The sequence below is a fragment of the Pomacea canaliculata genome, linkage group LG5 (genome assembly GCF_003073045.1).
Source record: "Pomacea canaliculata isolate SZHN2017 linkage group LG5, ASM307304v1, whole genome shotgun sequence".
NCBI classification, from domain to species: Eukaryota; Metazoa; Mollusca; class Gastropoda; order Architaenioglossa; family Ampullariidae; genus Pomacea; species Pomacea canaliculata.
Genome location: NC_037594.1, coordinates 2,941,026 through 2,959,300, shown reverse-complemented (window position 1 = coordinate 2,959,300; position 18,275 = coordinate 2,941,026). Strand labels below are relative to the sequence as shown.

At 45.6% G+C, this 18,275-nt stretch overlaps 1 long non-coding RNA gene across 1 annotated transcript; it reads left to right on the top strand.

Annotated features, from left to right (window-relative positions):
- Positions 1-1,636: 1,636 nt before the first annotated feature.
- On the top strand, positions 1,637-18,070 carry LOC112563623. Its single transcript, XR_003099085.1, has 3 exons — positions 1,637-2,298; positions 6,999-7,085; positions 18,018-18,070. It is a non-coding gene; the product is annotated as an uncharacterized LOC112563623 (long non-coding RNA).
- The last annotated feature ends 205 nt before the right edge of the window (positions 18,071-18,275 follow it).

Here is an 18,275-nt window from a genome sequence, read left to right as displayed (position 1 = left end):
CCTGTTAGGAATATACATGGCGTAATGCAAGCGAGGCTGATCGAAGGGAAAGTGAGGGAACACACAACAAACCACAATGTAGCGAGGGTGAGGTAGGGTTGAGGACAATGGAAATAAATTCTAAGAAACAAGATGAGAAAGCATTGACGATGTATTTTTTCTGACGACATGATGGCTTTTTATCGTAAAGACTTGCACATGTTAAAAAGTAACCGTTTCCAGGTCGCCTTTATAGATTAGAGGAAACACCTGTAACTAAGCAGCCGAAACTTGACCTCACTTCAGCCCAACTATCAATGTTGGTAACAGTAACCAAGGCTTCTGTTACCTAGAAGTCTGGCTTGGGACAGGCAGAGTCGTGTGGTTCGCACAAAACGATGCACCGAGAAATCCGAATGTTTATTCCGCGGTGTTAATGGCATCATTAGGACAATGAAGGTTTTAATGCAGCAGCAGAACCAAGTGTATGTCATATTGTCCTGACCACCTGTAATCGTCTGTTGAAGACCTCCCACTCACCACAACTGGATTGTGTGCTGGGAGACAGGAGGTAGAGGAAGTCGTCGTTACAGGTAGATCAGGGGGAGACAATTCCCGGTGTCTGCGCACTTGCCTGTCATAAACTTCTCCAATACCTCGGTGATCAATGAGACAGGTGCAGACGACACAGTTTGTTCGACTTTAGTTGACGTGTGGGACATGGAAAAGCTTTTGACGAATAGACATTAGAAATCAGAAATATTTCTGAGAGAAATTTACAGACGGAGACTAAAATAACCGGCTTTCAGCACAGAAGACAAATGAATACTGCTCAGACCATGTGTTGTCGACATGAACACAATAACAACCAGGCTCTGCAAGAAATAATTTAAACAACATTGTCACAGGCTGAAAAACCTGACAATGACATTGAGACAATGAACATCTAAATGTGAACTGAACATTACTGAGAAACGTGGAAATATTTATTATTTATTAGTAGAGAATGATCTTTAACACGGTAAATAACATTAAAGTAGTATGTTCAACACTGTAAACAGCATTACACATGAACATGGTAAACAGAATTACAAGATTCAGGATTCTTCACTCTTGATCGCCTCCCGTTTACCGACTGCACCAGCAGATGTTCATATTTGTCGGGGCCAGGGTGGCTTGGTGGATCGCCATGTTATTCACACAGAAATGTGTTCTGGGAGCCAGGAAACTGGACTGCAAACATTTTGCTGTCTTTAACTTGTCATCTTCCAGAGGAGACAAGGATGCTGGATACTAATGACGAGTCGCTAACAGGCACATGCTGCAGTTAGTTCGGGTTTCTTTTCTTGTCTGCTTGTTTGTTCAAGTGAAGGTTTCCATGTTTGGGGATGATTTTTTTTTCTCCAGTGAGATTGGCCATCCTCTTTTTTGTAATGTCGCCACTGACAGAACCATAAAGAAGGTTCAGGTTGTTATCTCCGGCACTGCAGTCAATGTGGAGGGCTGAAAGTCTTTCGGAAACTTAATAGCGCCCTCTGGATTCTTTCTATTTTTCTTTCACAGAGTTGTTTGAATGCTAAGGTGTAGTAACTCCCAAGTCGTCTTGGGTTTGAAGACTTGTGGCCTCACAGTCTCAGGACATTTTTGCTTTGTTTGTTTGCTTTTTTGTGTGGGTGGGGATGGGTATTCGCATACACATCACGTGACAGGGATATGAAATTAGTAATAAAAAGATATGTCGCATTACTGATGCATATTTCTGTCGCTCGATGTTTACGAGTGGAACAAATGCCGGTAAACCGACTTCCTTATATCGCACGCCCGGTAGAAATACACCCAGGCGACATATTTGAAAGGAGTTGTTCACATTGAGAGAAGCCTGATTTCTTATTTCCCGGCAACCTTAATCTCAGGGGTATCGGGCCAGCTGTGCCGGGTATACGTCGCGTCAAACAACTGGTCAGGCGGCTCCACCAGGCTTGTGTCGCGGACTCTGATTGGACGGTGGACAGTAGTGCCTGGAGGAGCTGCCGAGAGAGCCACAGAATGTTTGCTTAGGCAGGACTTGACTGCCGTAACCCAGGGCCCGGGTGATTTATGACAACCAATTACCTGCCCTTGCCAGTGCCGCATGGCTTTATGGGAACGGTGGCGAACCACAGTGTACATGGCTTGTCCTCCTGTAGGATGTTCTGTCAACTTCAGCAGTCGCCATGTCTCTTCCTGCGTTCCTAAGGAGCTGGAGTGGTCCTACAAGACTGGAAGGGACCCCCTTCATTCGTCTGCCGCACATAGGGACGAAATTTCGTCTGGGTGGAGGTAGGTCTTTTGCGATGTTTATGTTTACAGGTTTCCTTTCGCAGCACTACTTTGTTCAAGGGAAATGGGTAGCCAGGACAAGAAACCGTTGTAGCACATCTTTCATCGCGAGTTTCTTAACCAGCACCCCCTGACCCCTACCCCTAACCCCTACCCCTTCAGAACTTGGTGACTGCCTAGCGTTTCTCCACTGGCCCAGGATGTGCTTTTGTGTTGAAGATATGGAAGGTAGTTATAAACAAACGTGAAGGAAGACCCCGGCGATATTGCACTAGAGACCAGATAGAACATAAATAGGATGCTGACTGCTGCCAAGGTAAATGCGCGGCCAGACTGAGGAAGACGAAGGGTGGTGCGTGCCCCACTGCTTAGAGACCGGTGGTCGTTGTTGCTCGTCAGCCCGGTTGTGGTGCAATTGATTTTGTGTGATGAATGAGACGAAATGAGAGAGGGGTGGGCTAATAGAGAAGACTAAGCACCGGGTGGCTGGTAGAACGTGCATACGGAGAACAGAGTGGGTGGTGACCTTATACGAGAGTGGGATGAGGATGTTTAGGGTACCTTCGCTGGTGACCTGCGTAGATCTTTTGTTCAATTTTGTCACGTGACAGTTGGTTGCGGAATGATCGGTACCAAATAGTTGTTGGACGATTGATGAGGAATACTTGGAGTAGTAATCAGTTTCACGTGAATGTGAAGGGCAGGTAGTTGTTTGACTCTGGACACAAGGTAACAGAAGGAAAGGGCGGTCACTGCGGGGCTCAGGGGAGCAAGTTTGGAAGGTGTGATTATTTAAAACTTTCGTCTGTAAAAGAACGAGATGCATTCACGAAGCTCACCCCAAGCTGGAGGAGGTTGGGGACTAAGATGGCGGTGATACCTCACGTGCCCCACCCAGCTCACACTACGGGAGGTTATGACAGCAATCCGTGCGGAGGTTCGCTCCACATGTGCATTCTGGCATTTGTTGAGGCCCTCTGAGCGGCTTCCAGAACAACAAGCAACGATTCGTCGGACTGTCACAGCCCCAACATAAACATTCACATACGAGCTATGTGAGGAAAAGGTGAAGCGGGGGAAGAAAGGGGGAAGAGTCCATGGGTGTGTGGTCGTTAAAGAGTGAAGTGTTAGAGACCTCACTTACCTCGGAGCTAGCTTCTTATGAGGGTAGTGCACACCTTCTCTTTCTCGCTGCCTTCAACTCTCTCGGAGTTAGGGTGCCATTCCATATCTTAGTCAGCTAGTGGGAATTAGCTTTACATCAAACAAGTATCGAACCGGTTAGTCTGCATGTTGTTGGTGTCAGACCAGCTGCTATGACCAGAAGGCTGTAACATCGGAGAGAGAGACGAGACGAGGAGTAAAGACTGGCGTGGATAGTCAATTTGCGTTCTTTGGCCCATGGTAAGACCTCTGTGTCTTTAATCAGTCATCACATCGTTAAACGTCTCCAATCACCACTACCACACCACCCCAGCTTCTTCAACTACTTCCGGCAAATGGTCAGAAAAAAGCTAGATTGTACCCAACTGTAGAGTCAGGCTCTTCAGACCACGTGCAACTTCGTTTTAGGACCTCTTCTTTTAGGATCGCTCAAGTCTCGAGAGAGGGAGGACTATATGTCAGTGCTATGTTTGACTTTTCCAGGAAATAGTTCTCTTTCAGATGTTATCATTGCCCAGACATTTTTAAACATTGCTTGCTTACATCTCAACATGGCAGCATGACAGAATGACAAAGAAAATATAAACCTTGGCATCTATTGCATTGCTTTTGGCTCAGCAGAAAACAGCATCGTCCAACTCTTGAAACTAGATTTTCTCTTTAATGCCCCTTCCGCAGATTCCCATTTCACAGAAGAAAAAAAAAAAGAATTCTCAAACAAAAGCTTCCTTATCGTCTAAAATCTGGTTTAGGGTAAAGATGGCCGGTTACAAAGATTCTGAAATTGCAGGAGTTTGTGAACGATGCTTGCACACAACATTCTGTGTCAACATGGCTAAATGGCAAAGAGAATGTGGAGCTTGACAAAACATTTTTTGGGAAAGGATGGAGGTGGAGGATCTGCTGCAAGAAGACCCGTTGTGATTGCCCGACTCAGATGACGACGACGACCGTCTGTCCCATAGTAAGCAACCCTGAGTCAAGTTAAATGATCTTTTTATTAGAAAACTAAAAGGTTAGACAAACAAGACAGCGATACGTGACACCTAAACTCGGTAAAATTGAAGTGTAACAACATCAGTGTAACTGGAATGTAACAACAATCAATTTTTTTTAAAAGCACAAGTATTTTATGCCACAGTGTAAGTACATTTGTTTGGAAAATATTTGTATCTACAGCATATTCAGTGAGCAGGGAACACGTGACAAATAATACCGATATATTTAAAAGCTCAATTATAATTTTTGCAAACTTTTATTTTGACAAACAGTCACGTGGCGTGTCCCCCGACTACTGTGTCAAAGACTGTAAGTACACCGCTGGGCAGTCAGCTAGACTGGCTATACATGTCTATGTTAGCCATTGAGCTTGTTCAGTGCACTCGGCCTCTAAATCATGTTAATTATTCGTATCCATGGTAACTGTTGATTAGCGTAACGATTTCAATTTTTATCCGTGTATGGAGTTGGGGGAGGTTTATGGAGGCTTGTATGTGGAGACTGAAAAATTTTCTCAGATTTTATAATTAGCATCCGCAATGAACATAAACCCAGTCAATTAAAAATTAAGTAAAATTTGATGTGATATTGGCAGAAACTACCGAGTAGTTCTAGGGGAGCATAAACTCGTTTTGCACTTTGTGGGACCGTTAATTGCCGTTGGCTTGGAGTGTAGGTTATTTACGGCCCTCGGTGGTTTCGTCGTCTCACATTACGACTGTTCAGAGGACAGTGGCATGGCCGAGTCTCTATTATAGAAACTATCAGTCCTGTGAGACTTTCCGCAACATCTCAGATGTCTACAAGCAGTTGATAACCGGTTCTCCATTCTTCACATCTCACTGCAAGCTTATGTTTAGTTTCCGGAAGCAGCGAGGCTCCTTCTTTTGACAGTGAGTCTCGGTTTGAGGATTTGGTGTGTTCTGGTCCGAGGCTTTGAAAACCGTTTTGCCCGGGTGATAAGTGCACACAACGGGTACTCGGTTGCCAGATTGCACCACACGCACGCCGAGATAACCCGCCCATAACCAACGAGGGAAAGTTGTTTCGCTCTCTGTGGCCGTTGCCATGGTGACTTCCCTAGCAGCCTCGTGCGATAAGGTGCGTGGATGACAAATTGCCGCCAAAGGCGCTGTGGTGACTGGCCGAGCTTAAAGGTGCCTGCGAGGCTTTCAAAGCTATGGACAACAACATTAGACATACCACAGTGAAGAGATTTTCCGTCCTACCCGATATCACTGGTCCTCAAATTTCAACTGTAAGCCTAACGAGGGCAAAGATAATAGCGAGCTTTCATTGGAGATGTTACGCCGTGTCAAACTGTTCCCATGCAGTCATTATTAATTATAATATCACAAAATGAATCATCATGGTCTCTGTACCTAAAGAACATGTACATTAAGTGATATTTTCGTTGTATTTTTGTCTCCATTTGTCTGGTTGTCATTTAACACGTGAACTTTACAAACAAGACAATGGCTGCTTAAATGTTTTGAATGACACGCGCGTGCAGTAGAGAACACTTTTTATATATTCACTTATTAAATGTGTTACAACCACCCTCGCTGCCTGTCTTCGCCCTCGTACTCAACTGTTAGTACTTCCCCCACAGCTCACAAATGGCTGACCGCAGGCATGCACTGACTCAGATACAAACACTTCGAGACCGCAGGTATCTCCGCCTTTTATCCAAGCACCAAAACATTTGCAAACTTCCTGTGACCTCCATCTGACTCACCACTCACCACCACGTACCATGCTTTAATCAAGCCTGCCTCTTCGCAAATACTCTGAACTACACCCAGCTAATGTAGCCCACGACTAGCCAATTTATTTTTCTAAGGCCATGTTTCCGCTTGCGAGTCATGTGACATTTCTAGGATTTATTTTGGCTTTTTTTTTTTTTTGGAATGTTGCCCAACACTTGTTTGCAGCTTCGTATGTACAAGTGTACATTCACAACCCACACGCATCAAGCTCAGCCACACTCACGGTCACACTTGTAGTGTGGTATGCATTCTCTCAGCGGTCGTTCATGTGACATGTACATTGGGGAGGAGTGGAGGTGATGGGGAGTCAGGCTGCTGCTGTAAAAGAATAAGCGTGACAGGTGTTCACTCAAAGTGTCTACGGAAGCAAGACACTCGGTGCTGATGGACATAACCTGTTTGATGCTCCTGCCCATAACATTAAGATTTTTGTACTCAGTAATTTCCCATGATTCACAGACCGCCTCGCATAGTCACGTGACATTTATGCCGAGAATATTATAGAGTGCGAGTGCTTTTTCCTCCTTCCTGAGTGATAAGTCATGCACAGAAGATTTTGATTCTAGAGCATCAGGCCAATACTTGTGGACTCTTGCCAAGTGCTCGAGAGGTGAGCAGAAGGAAGGAGAGAACGGCGGCTGAGAGAGGTGTGCATTCATTTGGCATGAGACTCACCTGTATTGTCAGAGTATTGTCACCACAGTCGACTATTATTGTAGAAGTTCGTGTTATGAGACAGTCGTTGACACTTTCCTTTTTTGTCTGCAGACGCTGGTGTTCCCGCAGGTTGGCCAGTACTTGCTGCACGTGAATGCCAGCAACCAGTATGGCTGGGATAGTCGGTCCCTGCGCGTGGTAAGTCTCGTCTTCTTCCATTCTTTCATTCTTACTCGTTCTTCTGGTGTCATAGCCGTAAAAACAATATTTTAAGTAAGCCTATAAGGCTATAGAACAATGAATTTGAAAAATATGATAGCATGCAGCTGCCACTTGCTCAAAAGTTAGACGAGCTAGAGTGCTTCCCCTTCCCCCCTGGACTCGTTTGTAAGACTTTGTGATAAGGTGAGATTGTGTTTGAGTATGTCTTCCCCATTTTTAAAATATTTCCCTCCATGTGCTTTTAGACTTGCTAGCTTCAAAAGTTATTTCGCTATCATAATATTATTCAGCTCGTTTTGAATGTTTTATTTCCCATTATACTATCCCGTCCTTAATGACTTACTGTCACGTGACACATTTCGAATTTCCCGTCTTTCACCTTTCATTTGTCATTCGTATCAGTGTCAGTACAAACTATTCGAAGTGTTAAATCTTGACTACTCTAGTTCCAAAGTAAGGATGAAGCCCCGAAGCCCCAAAGGGGTGTGTTCGCACCGCTGTATCGCTGTTTTCCTCCCGTCTCTCCCCCTCCTTCTCCCAATAATCTCCCCTAATGGTGTAGGAGATGTGATTGTAGCTGACGGACCACTCGGCGAGAGAAAAAGAGCAACAGGCATCGCAAAGTTATTTCCCATCCATAATACGTCTATTACCTCCCCTCAATCAGTGTTGCTGGTGCTGAGTGTATGGCGGCGGACACCGGCCGCTTGTTATTTGCGTGTCCGGGGCCGTGCGACGACGTGGCCCAACCGACAAGCCGTTATTTGGCCCTGGTGACGCGGTGATGGATCTGACGATCGCACCTCCAGGGGGGCGCCCTCTAGCGGCGGGTGGCGGCGACAGGCGCACCAAAGGGAAGGAAGGGGCTTGCAACGACCGGAAGGATCTGAGGTGTCGCATACTGTACGTTCGTGCGCGCGCATGCGCAGTCGTGACGCGAATGAATAACGCTGTTGGGACAATGGTGACGCGGCGTCGGTATGCGCGAGGCGTGATTGTGAGCTGCGCGTGAGGTATGGCGACACTGACGCCGTGAGGAAGCTTTACGAGGTGTCGCGGCTACTGGAGGCGTAATTGGAAGAGAACTGTTCCACTAGATGGCGTTTGTGTGGTGGGTCCCTCTAGCGAAGGTATTGTGCGACTTGGTCTTTATACCCGTGAGACCATTTGCACCCTATAGAGTCCTTTTTTCACTGTGCATGTGTGTGTGTGTGCACGCGTGTGCTTGGTTGCAAACAATAGAGTTTCAGCTTACGTGAATACCCATTCTCGATATCCAGGCCTACATCGCCATGGACAGAACAGAAAGAGGTCAAAATCGTGACCTCACGTTACACCTAATTAGCATATGTCGTCAGCTCAGCCATTGGGAAACGTATCCATGTACAACCCTGACGTCTGTTATTGACCTCTTGCTGTGCCTGAGAACAAACTTTTGCACCCCACCCCACTACACTTTGAAAGGTGGTTCGAAATTCTCTGCACGGTGGCGGATCGGTTAGAACTTGTCACAAATTCCGTGAGATTTGTCTGTCCTGGGTTCATATCTCATCTCGTGCACACCGATCTTTCTCTACATTCAGCACCTACAGGACACTTAGTTCTGATATACCCTTAGTTGCAGGCTCGGTGTACAACACTTGATTCCAACTCTCAACACACGCACCCGAGAGGAACACCTCCAGAGATCTCGCCAATCTTTAAGTTCATAATGTCGGATGCTCTGGTCTCATGCAGACACCCCCATTCTGCACAGAAGTAAATAATTATTTACAATTATTGTTCGGACTCGCATCGTTATTCATCCCTTCCTCACCTCACCTTATTCAGTTGCTAATGACCGTTTGACCTCTCATATTGACTCATGACGTCACCAGGGTGGAGTGGGGAAACTGATATGTTTCGTCATTTAGGTCAAAGTCTACAATCTACATGGTTTGTTGACTGTAACCGTCTGTATAGTCGTATTTTTGCTGGCAATTCCTCAGTCATTTTTTTCAACATTGAAACCAAAAATTTCCAGTAAAATATTTTTGTAGGTGTCTTCTGATATGACATTGTGCGTCAGCATTGAAATTTGTTTTGTAACAAGATTATTCTCGCATTGCAAACCTGGAAATTTAATTAAAGAAAACAGGAAAAAACAATAATCGAATTTCCTGCACGAAAAATATCTGCATTTTATGGAATAGTGGAGATTTCTTAAGAGGTTTTTGTTTGTTTGTTTTTGCTTCTGTGTCTTTGTTTTTTTTGGGGGTTTTTTTTTTGGCTTATTTGTTTGCTTGTTTTTGGCTTTCGTGTACCAAGAACCTAAAATAAATACTAAGCATGTCAGGAATCCACCTTGACGGTTGAGTGTCTCGGCTAGTGTCTGGATTTTAGAAAGGACTCGGCAGTTTGTTTCTACACCATGGACGAAAATATATCTCTATAAGCTTTGATTGTTTTCAGTTTTATGTCAGTTTTATAAAAAAAAAAAAGTTATCAAAAAATGAGCAAAGTAGGATAGTTGTTAAATGTGGATGTTTCTCCTCAAGCTGAGAGTTTTAATGCAAGGCATTCACACATTCTTTAGTCCTTCTCGTCAATGCGGGGTTAATGCTCGTTATGTCGGATAAATTGGCGATTAATTACTTTTTTCTCCCCCACGACGATTACAAATTTAATTTTCCCTGCAGGACGGCTCAGTCGTTATCGAATCGCGATATGAACGACTGTGTTCTGGACCAAGCAGAGGATTTGTCCCTCGTGAGACTACTCCATTGCACTTGAGTGTATCTGTGTGAAGGAGACCTCGGGCGTGTTGTAGCATGCTTCGCCGACTTTTGCCATGTCCTCCATGGCCCGGGGGTCAGGGCTTGACTAGGCGAGCCTGCACAACACTTGGGTGGTGATGGCGGGGGTCGTTCTCTTCCTCGGAAACACTCGGTGCCACGGTACATGCAAGTACCGATCCAGAACAGAGGGATGCCTGCACCGGCAATCAAAGGGTCCCGCGTGGAGAGATGAAAGAGAAGAAACTGAGGTGAAGAATGCACGGCGACACGCTCTCTCCGCCCATACTCACCTCCCGCCTCCATCTCCTCCTGTCAGGTCCACCCCCTCCCCTTCCACGACCTCGCTGTCTCTGTCTCTCTCGTTCGCCGCATCCTTGTCTGTCAAATTAGACAGGATGCATTGTGTGTGTGCGTGTGTGTGCGTGCGCGCGTGGCGAGGTAGTGGGAAAAGGTGAAAAAAGCGGGGACGGGGCAATAGGGAAGGGATGAAGAAAGAAGGGGGCAATGCCTTGTGGACGTGTGCAAAATGCCAACCGATACGCTTGGGGACGGAGTGGTGATCCGTGTGAGGCTGTCACGTGTTTACTCCCCTCCCCTCGCCCGCCCCATTTCAAGTGCAGGAAGAGATGGGGATGTCTTCGCCGCTTTGGAAGGGGTTGGGTAGGAACTTGGGGCGGGAAGAATATCTGAATACAGCACGTCCCACCAAAAATTGTCTTCTGCTTTTTTAGTAGGTCTTTGCAATCTTCAGGCTGTAGTCATAGTTACGCAGGAGTTTAGTTCTGTCCTTTAGTCACACTAGGCAAGCAGGCGATCGCCATGATACGCCGATGATACCTCTGTGTTCAGTTGGTCCTCTTGGTTACTGAATTCCACTGCTGTTATTCTCCGTTGCAAAGGCTTTATATTTACTATCTCTGTGGTTACAAAGAAGTTTTGCTGGTTTCCTTCCACATCCCTGCTCTCACTCGTAAGTCCCGCCCCTTCCCTTTTTCAAAAAGGCTCGGGACACTGCCCACAGTATCCCCCCAACCCTCAACAAAGCTCCCTCCGTTCTTCCTGCCCTGGGCCTAAGGACCACACCCGGTCGTCGAGTATCTAACCGCTAAAGGAAGCAAATATTTGAGGGAGGGATAGTGGATGATGCATGCAGAGGGAGGGAGGACGAACGTGTCTCTTCCCTGGCAAAGAACCCGAAACGACTGGAGCAATGGGTGGGGCCCGGACTCGGTTTTTCCAAGTCCAGTGATTCATTCAGTCGGCTTTGCTTCCTTTCCCGCCATCTTTTTCGCTCAGTGTTCTCAGAGCACCCTTTGTTCTCGCCTGTAACCTTCACCAGTTGCTTTATTGGTGATACAACAACCACACCACTGAGGGTTGATGTAGAGGCCAACTCGCTAGGCAAGGGAAGCAATGCTGGTGCTACTTTATTAGGAGCCTGCAACAGTCTTGATCACACCAGTTCTTAATGATGAACCTGATCTTTAACACTGGTTGCCCACGTTGTTATCCGTGTGCAAATCATCAGTGTCTTCATTTCATTTTTTTGAGAATTGAAAATTTCATTTCATAAAGTTCAAAAACTGTTGTTGCGGCCCTTTCCTCCTCAAAGGAGCAACAAGGAATAAACCACTAAAGTTCAAGAACTTTAGCTAGAGGCAAAAAGAATCAAAATTTTGTTTTAAATAATTTTTGATTAAATGCTGCTGAACCAATTTTAAACCCTAACCCATTGACGTACGAATCGAAGGCATTCACAAGATCGGCAAAATATTGTTTTCCTTTTGTTCATCCAGGACATTTTGGACTTTTTTTTTTTTTTTTTTTTTTTTTTTTTTTTCTGTCCTGTGGCTTTTTCGTGGATTAAAACTTGGGTAGAAGGTGGGTGGTACTTGATTGTGCTGGTAAAACCCTACTTACTATACGGCCTCGACAAAGAGAGGAAGGGCGGGACGCTCTGTCGACTTGCAAATCTCATTAAAAGGTATGTTTCCCCATGACCTTCAGGACCGACAACTCTCCATCTGCAGGCAGACGTTGACGGCGAGCACGACTTCTCGATGGTCGCTCTCACAATGGTCGGGACAGTAGCGGCTTCTTTTAATCGTTCCTGGAGAGGAAAGAAGGTATGCGAAGAGCGTACATAAATTGTTTCTCAAACCTTCTCGATGTCTCTCAGGTGCGATTGCATTAAGGTAGGAGTCTTCGCCCTGCAACTCCCTCCAACAAGTTAATATTGGGATACGACACGACCTATTCCCAAGGTGAAAATCCGTGGCCTGGCATTTGAGATGATGCTTACTGTAGTGTCTTTTAGAGAGAAAAAATTCTGTTCTTCAAGTGACAGCAGGTGTGTGCTGGGGATTATTCAGAACCTAGGAAAACTAGTACTTCCTCTTAGACAGTCCTGTTTGAGGTAACTGCTGTGTGAACCACTTGGCTGGCTTGTTGATGTGTTAACCCTGGTTTCTACAGTCACGTGATGCAGTTAATGATGAACATTTGCTGGTCCAGAAGCCCCCCGCCTTCTCAAGCCCCTGCTTCTTTCGTACTTCGTGGTGACCAGGACAAGTCTTCTTCTAATCGATAACTTTGGATAAGAACTTCGGTGATAATTCACTAGATGGCGTAAGCACAAGAAGTGTGTGATCGTTGAATTAAGATACAGAGATATACTGCAGTTCTTTTCATCGGGCATCGAGGCCGAAGACAATGGCTCTTGTCTCTCAGGTCGCAGGCGGCCCTCGTAATTCATAATCTGGTAGACCACTGAGGACAGGGTTCGTGCCTTCGTGCTAGTGGCTTCCATGTCAGTGACCCCAGTAAAACCCTTTGATGCATTGTTGGGTGCAGACCCCTCCGTGAACAAGACTCGCAGTCCTGACGAGGCTTTGTTGCAGAGAGCAGGGCACAGGTCAGTCCGTCCCGGCGGGTGAGGAAGGTGAGGTGAGGGGCAAGAGGCACAATCACTCCCAAAACTAGGTTTAGTACGGGTATCGCATGCGGTTGTGTCGAAGTTTGTCGGAACAGTCACGTGGAACGTGGCACGAAGAAACGTAACCCATTTCCGGTCGTTGCGCGCTAGACTAAGGGAGACAATGCAAGAGTTTTACCCAGGAGGAGTTGCGATCACAAAGAACACGTGTATCGGGAATTCTAACCAAGTTAAGTGAGGGAGACGACAGTTTTCAGCTGTTTCCCTTGAAAGAATGCTTTTACTCGCGTGCATTAGTCGCAGGTATGGAGGCTTCAGGAGAGTTGTCCACCACCTGATGGTCCCCAGCTGTCGCTTGGCTGTCGATATGTCAACGGTTTTGTGCACATTTGTGACATGGTGTTGGGTGTCTTTATATGCTTGCTGATATTTGTATGTTTGTACGGAGAACGCTTGCGGTTTTTTGAGATTGGAAAAAAGCTTCGGAAAGTATGTTGTACTCAGACCAGGAAATAAAATGCCGTCTGGTGAATCCTCCAGTTTCAGAGATTTCTGAGAGTAGAATGCGTGTTGCCTACAAAAAATGCTTTTTTTCCCCACATTTCTTTCCAGAAGTAAAGAAAAAATAAAAGTCAGAGTGACAGCATTAAGCGAAGGAGCTTTCTTGTCGTTTATTTTATTTTATATTTTGAAATAAATGTTTACTGGACTCTTTGTTAACAGTTTACTCTTGAATTAGGTGCGTGTACACAGAGTGGAAAGTCTACAGCACATTTTTCTTTCACTGGAATGAGTATCTGGTTTCCAGGGTAGCGGAGACAAGGGAAGGGGAGAGAATGATGTTCAAGGGCCGTCACAGCTGTGGCTCTGGCTGTGTTCACACCACCATAGGGAGTAGGGCCCTGAAATGACAAACGGAGATTGATTTCTGGTGCCATGTTGCTGTTGTAATATTATTATAATGCAGGCCAGTCTTTAGCCGAGTGCACAGCAAGGTCAGATATTGTGTCTCATTATTCATATTGAGATTAGACTTTCTAATACTGAAAGATATACTTAAGTTATAATAAGTACCCACGCTTTTTTTTTTTTTTTTTTTGTCAAAATTGTTTAACATTCTGAGACCAGAGGCAACAGTCAGAGAAAGCTCGCGCCTCAAGGAATTTGGTGAAGATGTCTGACTTGTGTGCACCGCGGTTGCCTGTAGTTGGTGTGAGACCCTGAAATATACGGTTGTAACCGTCTTGACATTCCATACTGGTGAGAGGAGGTGGAAACCTCCAGTAACTCAGTTTTGTTTGTGTAACAGTGTGCACGACATCCGTGAGTGACACAAACATTGCCCGCTGTTGACAAAGGCACGTGCGTGGCGGAGTTGGGACTAAATTTAGACTCAACGGCTTCTTATTCTCGGGGTTGGGAATGTTGACAACGGACAAGACGAAAGTGTACCCGAAGGGTGACACACATACAAAACCCAGTTGAGCTGGGAGAAGTTCTCATGACCAAGCAAAGTGTACTTTCTGTTGAGTGTGTAGGTCAGGAAAGATTAGTTCTGACAGAAAATGGAGGAAAAAATAATCCTGACAATAAAAATCAATGCTAAATAAGAATGCTTCAGGTAACTTTCATATGCACTCTTTTGTGTGTAATAAAAGCTGTAATGTAATATTTAGAGGAGAAAGATGTATTTTTGTGTTGAGAAGGGAGACTAGCAAGCCGTTAGTTGTAATGTCGACCCCATTGACTTTTAAAGTTTTGTCTGTCCAAACCTTCGTCTCTCATTCTGCTCGTTTGAAAACGATGAGGATGCTATGCTCACCAGAGGCAAACAACTACCATTTCCTGGCTAAAAGTACACCGGGTACCCGTTGTCATGACGACTGTGTCTGAGGACAGGAAGGGGTGGTGCTTGTGGTACCCGTCTCATTTCTCCTGTGTCACAGCTGCCAGAGCAGCAAAGAAGTTTCGTGGTTTCAGCAGCAGGCAGCTGTTTCTGTTTTGTTCTCGCGGAGGAAGTTTTGCGCGAGAGAAGACTGTTTGCGAAGAGGGAGGAGTATCATCGTTATCACAGTTGTCATCACTCGTGCAGCTGACGCATGTGAACACCTTGCAGGCAGGTAGCTGTCCCCATCCCCACCCGCTATAAAATGTCTTACCCAACTACCTGTTGTATGACGAGTTAGATTGCTTGTTGATATGTGTAAACTACCGGCTCATAACTCTCCGCGCATGTTAATCTTTTCGTTGTCAAGACCATGGTTAAAAAAAGTTATACTCGCATAGTCTAGATTATAAATCCGTTACTATACTCACACAACATACATTCCAGTTCTTTGACTTTGTGAATACATTTAATATACTTAGTCGACAATATAAATATGTTACTCACATAGTCCATAATATGAATGCGTTTAATATACTTACAAAGTTGACAATAATTATGAATTCGTTTACGAAAGTTCTTTAGGGCCCAGTTGATGTGTTGGTGTCTGCTATGGATCCAAGTTCATAATTCAATTTTTCAAAGCTACGTTTGTAACATTCATTGCCATCCCTAGAGGCAGCAGCTTGACCCTGCTACTTGTGGCAGAGCGAGTTTTTCTGGGTGAGCAAGTGTGAGCTGCCAGACCCTGAATCTTCCTCTGGTGTTGTGCGCACGCTGGCGACAGAGCGGAACCGCTGTGATGTAAGGGCAGGAGGGTTTCAGGAAGTGAGGTCAGGTCAGTCCGCAGTCTCTCGTCAGAGCGCGCAGTGGCGGCGTAGGTGTGTTGGCAAAGTTGCAGATGACTGACTAGTCATTGGAAAGGAGGAAAGGCATAGTCATTGTCTAATGTCGATACCCTCGCTTGCTAGTGGTGCCCTTGGTCCATAACTACATCCCTGATAAGGTAATGCTTTGGACAGGATGCATGACGGGTACCGCTGTCAACGACTGGACCTCTTTGCAGTTAAAGATGCCTCCGACATTTAGAACTCCGTGGAAACTTATCTCCAAATCGTAACTTCGCCCACATAGTACCCTGCGCACAGCTCGGCTGCTTGAAACAACTTTGTATTCTCACAGTTGTGACTGCCGCGTCGAGGGGTTAATGTGCAAGACCGGAGGCTGTATCTTGTAGCGGTGATGTCTGGAGGCGACAAATTGGTTAGAATAGGACATGGAAGTAATTTTTAAATACAGAAGAAATGTATGGGTAAACAGTTATGGTTTGGCTGTTGAGAGAGATGGCTAAGTGGCAGAAGGGGTTTAACTCTCGGCAAGTGTCGCTGGAAAGGAGTTTTGACGGGAACTCGTGTCAGGTGAAAGTCGCTTCCCGTTGAGTAGTTTTGAGCAGTAATCTATTGCGCCCTCCGTAACAGAACAACGCTGGTGACCAAATTTTAAAAAATTAAAAAGCGAAAAAAAAATTTTGTCACGTGATCTTCTGTGTTTACATTTTATAAAATGGTCTCATAACTCTTCTGTCCCTGGGAGGTGAGATGTTAAAGAACTTCTGTTCTCGGGACTGTTTGTGAGGGCGATGCTCATTCCTCCCTCGCAGCCTGACTTTCCCCATTGTCAGATACATCCTCCATGAATATCCTCAGCTAGTTTATCAAGTACACTGTGCCACGCAGGGCATCGAACAGGCTAATGTATGCTTTTCAACTTCTGACACCTGTATCAGACAACTCCTGTCTCCGCCTCCTCACTCTGTGGAGTGTTTTATTGCTGAACCAACTCATGTGCTTACAACCTCCAAACACAGACTCTTTCTGCTTCATGGGACTTTACACCTTTGAGTAAATAGCAACTTGATGTTGCTCCAACATCGGTGTGGCACTTGGCAAGACTGGTGTCTGTTGTTGTTGTCAGAGATTTCTTGATTTACACGGCGGCGTTGATAGCCAGGTTGTTGTCATGGTTCTTGCACGAAAGGTCAGGGTTCAGAGGTAGGGGGAGCTTTGTTGGACAATGGCATGAGTCTGTTGGGTAAGGATGTAGGCGTGTTTTGGGCTTCACCGTTTGAAATGCTAAAGGTTATCACACTCTTTCCCTTCCTCGGGATGATTCCAGCGAAAACATCTTGGGCTAATCAACGGGCTTGCTTCATCTTCTTTTATATTGGTGTTCGAAATCAGGAGTGCGAGGTAAATGTTCTACTCACACCACCATAGAGTGTAGTCACAATCCACTCACCATACCTTCCAACATGGTTAGTAACAACACTAACATAAGGACGAAAACTTCTTTAAACATAACCGTCTGGTGCACGAAAGCCTCGTGTTGGATATTTTCTCACGTGGACTAAAGATGGGACCAGAGCATTATTGAAGTCATGCAACTGTACCCGTATAATTACTCATTTTCAAGCTTACTGTCTGTAACATGAAGAATAGTTCTTAATTGTTTCTTACACTGCCATATTAACCTAGGTCTCACTGTTTTTGCAGTCTTTCAAAGCTAAGTTCGAGCTGTGCACTTCTCTCTCTCTCACACACACACGCACGCACTTCCCACACACACAAGCTACTTTGCGAAATGTAAACAAACAACGCCCTTACGTAAGCGATGTACACACGGTCGTTGCACCTACCCGTGCTGTCGGAAGTGGAAGAAGTGTATGTCGGAGCATGGACAGTGTTCGGCCTGAGCTAGTGGCAAACATGCAATCTCACGGATTTGACCTCCATGCGCAGACGATTTGCCATTGTTCGTGGACTTGTGTTTCGCAACCGGAAGGTGCGACTGGCTGTCTTGCAATCAACATGAAGCCAGTAATTTAAAACACATTTCGCACTTGTGGCGAGAGTCTGCAGCAAACTGTGCGATGTTTTACACATGGTGTATTTTTTTCTCATATATCTCTCTCTTTTCCAGTGTATAGTTTGCCCTTAATTGAAGTCTGTGCAATTCCTTTTTTTTGTGTTTGTTGTAGGAGTATCGTTTTCTGAGGTCATGCGAGGGTAAAAGTTTAGCACTCTTTGTTTTTATTAAAAAACATTGGGGTAACTGGCGAGGGGATGTAATACTTCCTCGGATAGGGGCTACAGGGAGATTTTAATAAATTTAAACAAAATAATGGAATCAGATTTTCCTTCCACCTGTAACATTATTTTTGTTTTGTTTATTTTCTTTCAAGTAGATGTCTTAAGCAGCTTCTCTCCTCTGTGCTCAGTTATTTCAAACACATGTTGCGTGGTTTGTCGCAGGTGGCGGTGGACAGAAGACTGGGTCAGGCACGCCTCACGCTGCAGGACGCCGCGCACGCGCACTGGCCCACCGGAAAGCCCCTATCCTTCCGCTTGGCAGTGCACACCACGGATCGCCACAACACTTACCTGCGCGTCGACTTCGGCGACGGCGAGGTCCGGACGGCGTCGCTGCGCGAGACGGCGGAAGCCGAGACAGAGCTCGTGAGGGCGCGCCGACACGCCGAGGAATGCGGGGAGGAGGGATGCAAAAGGAGG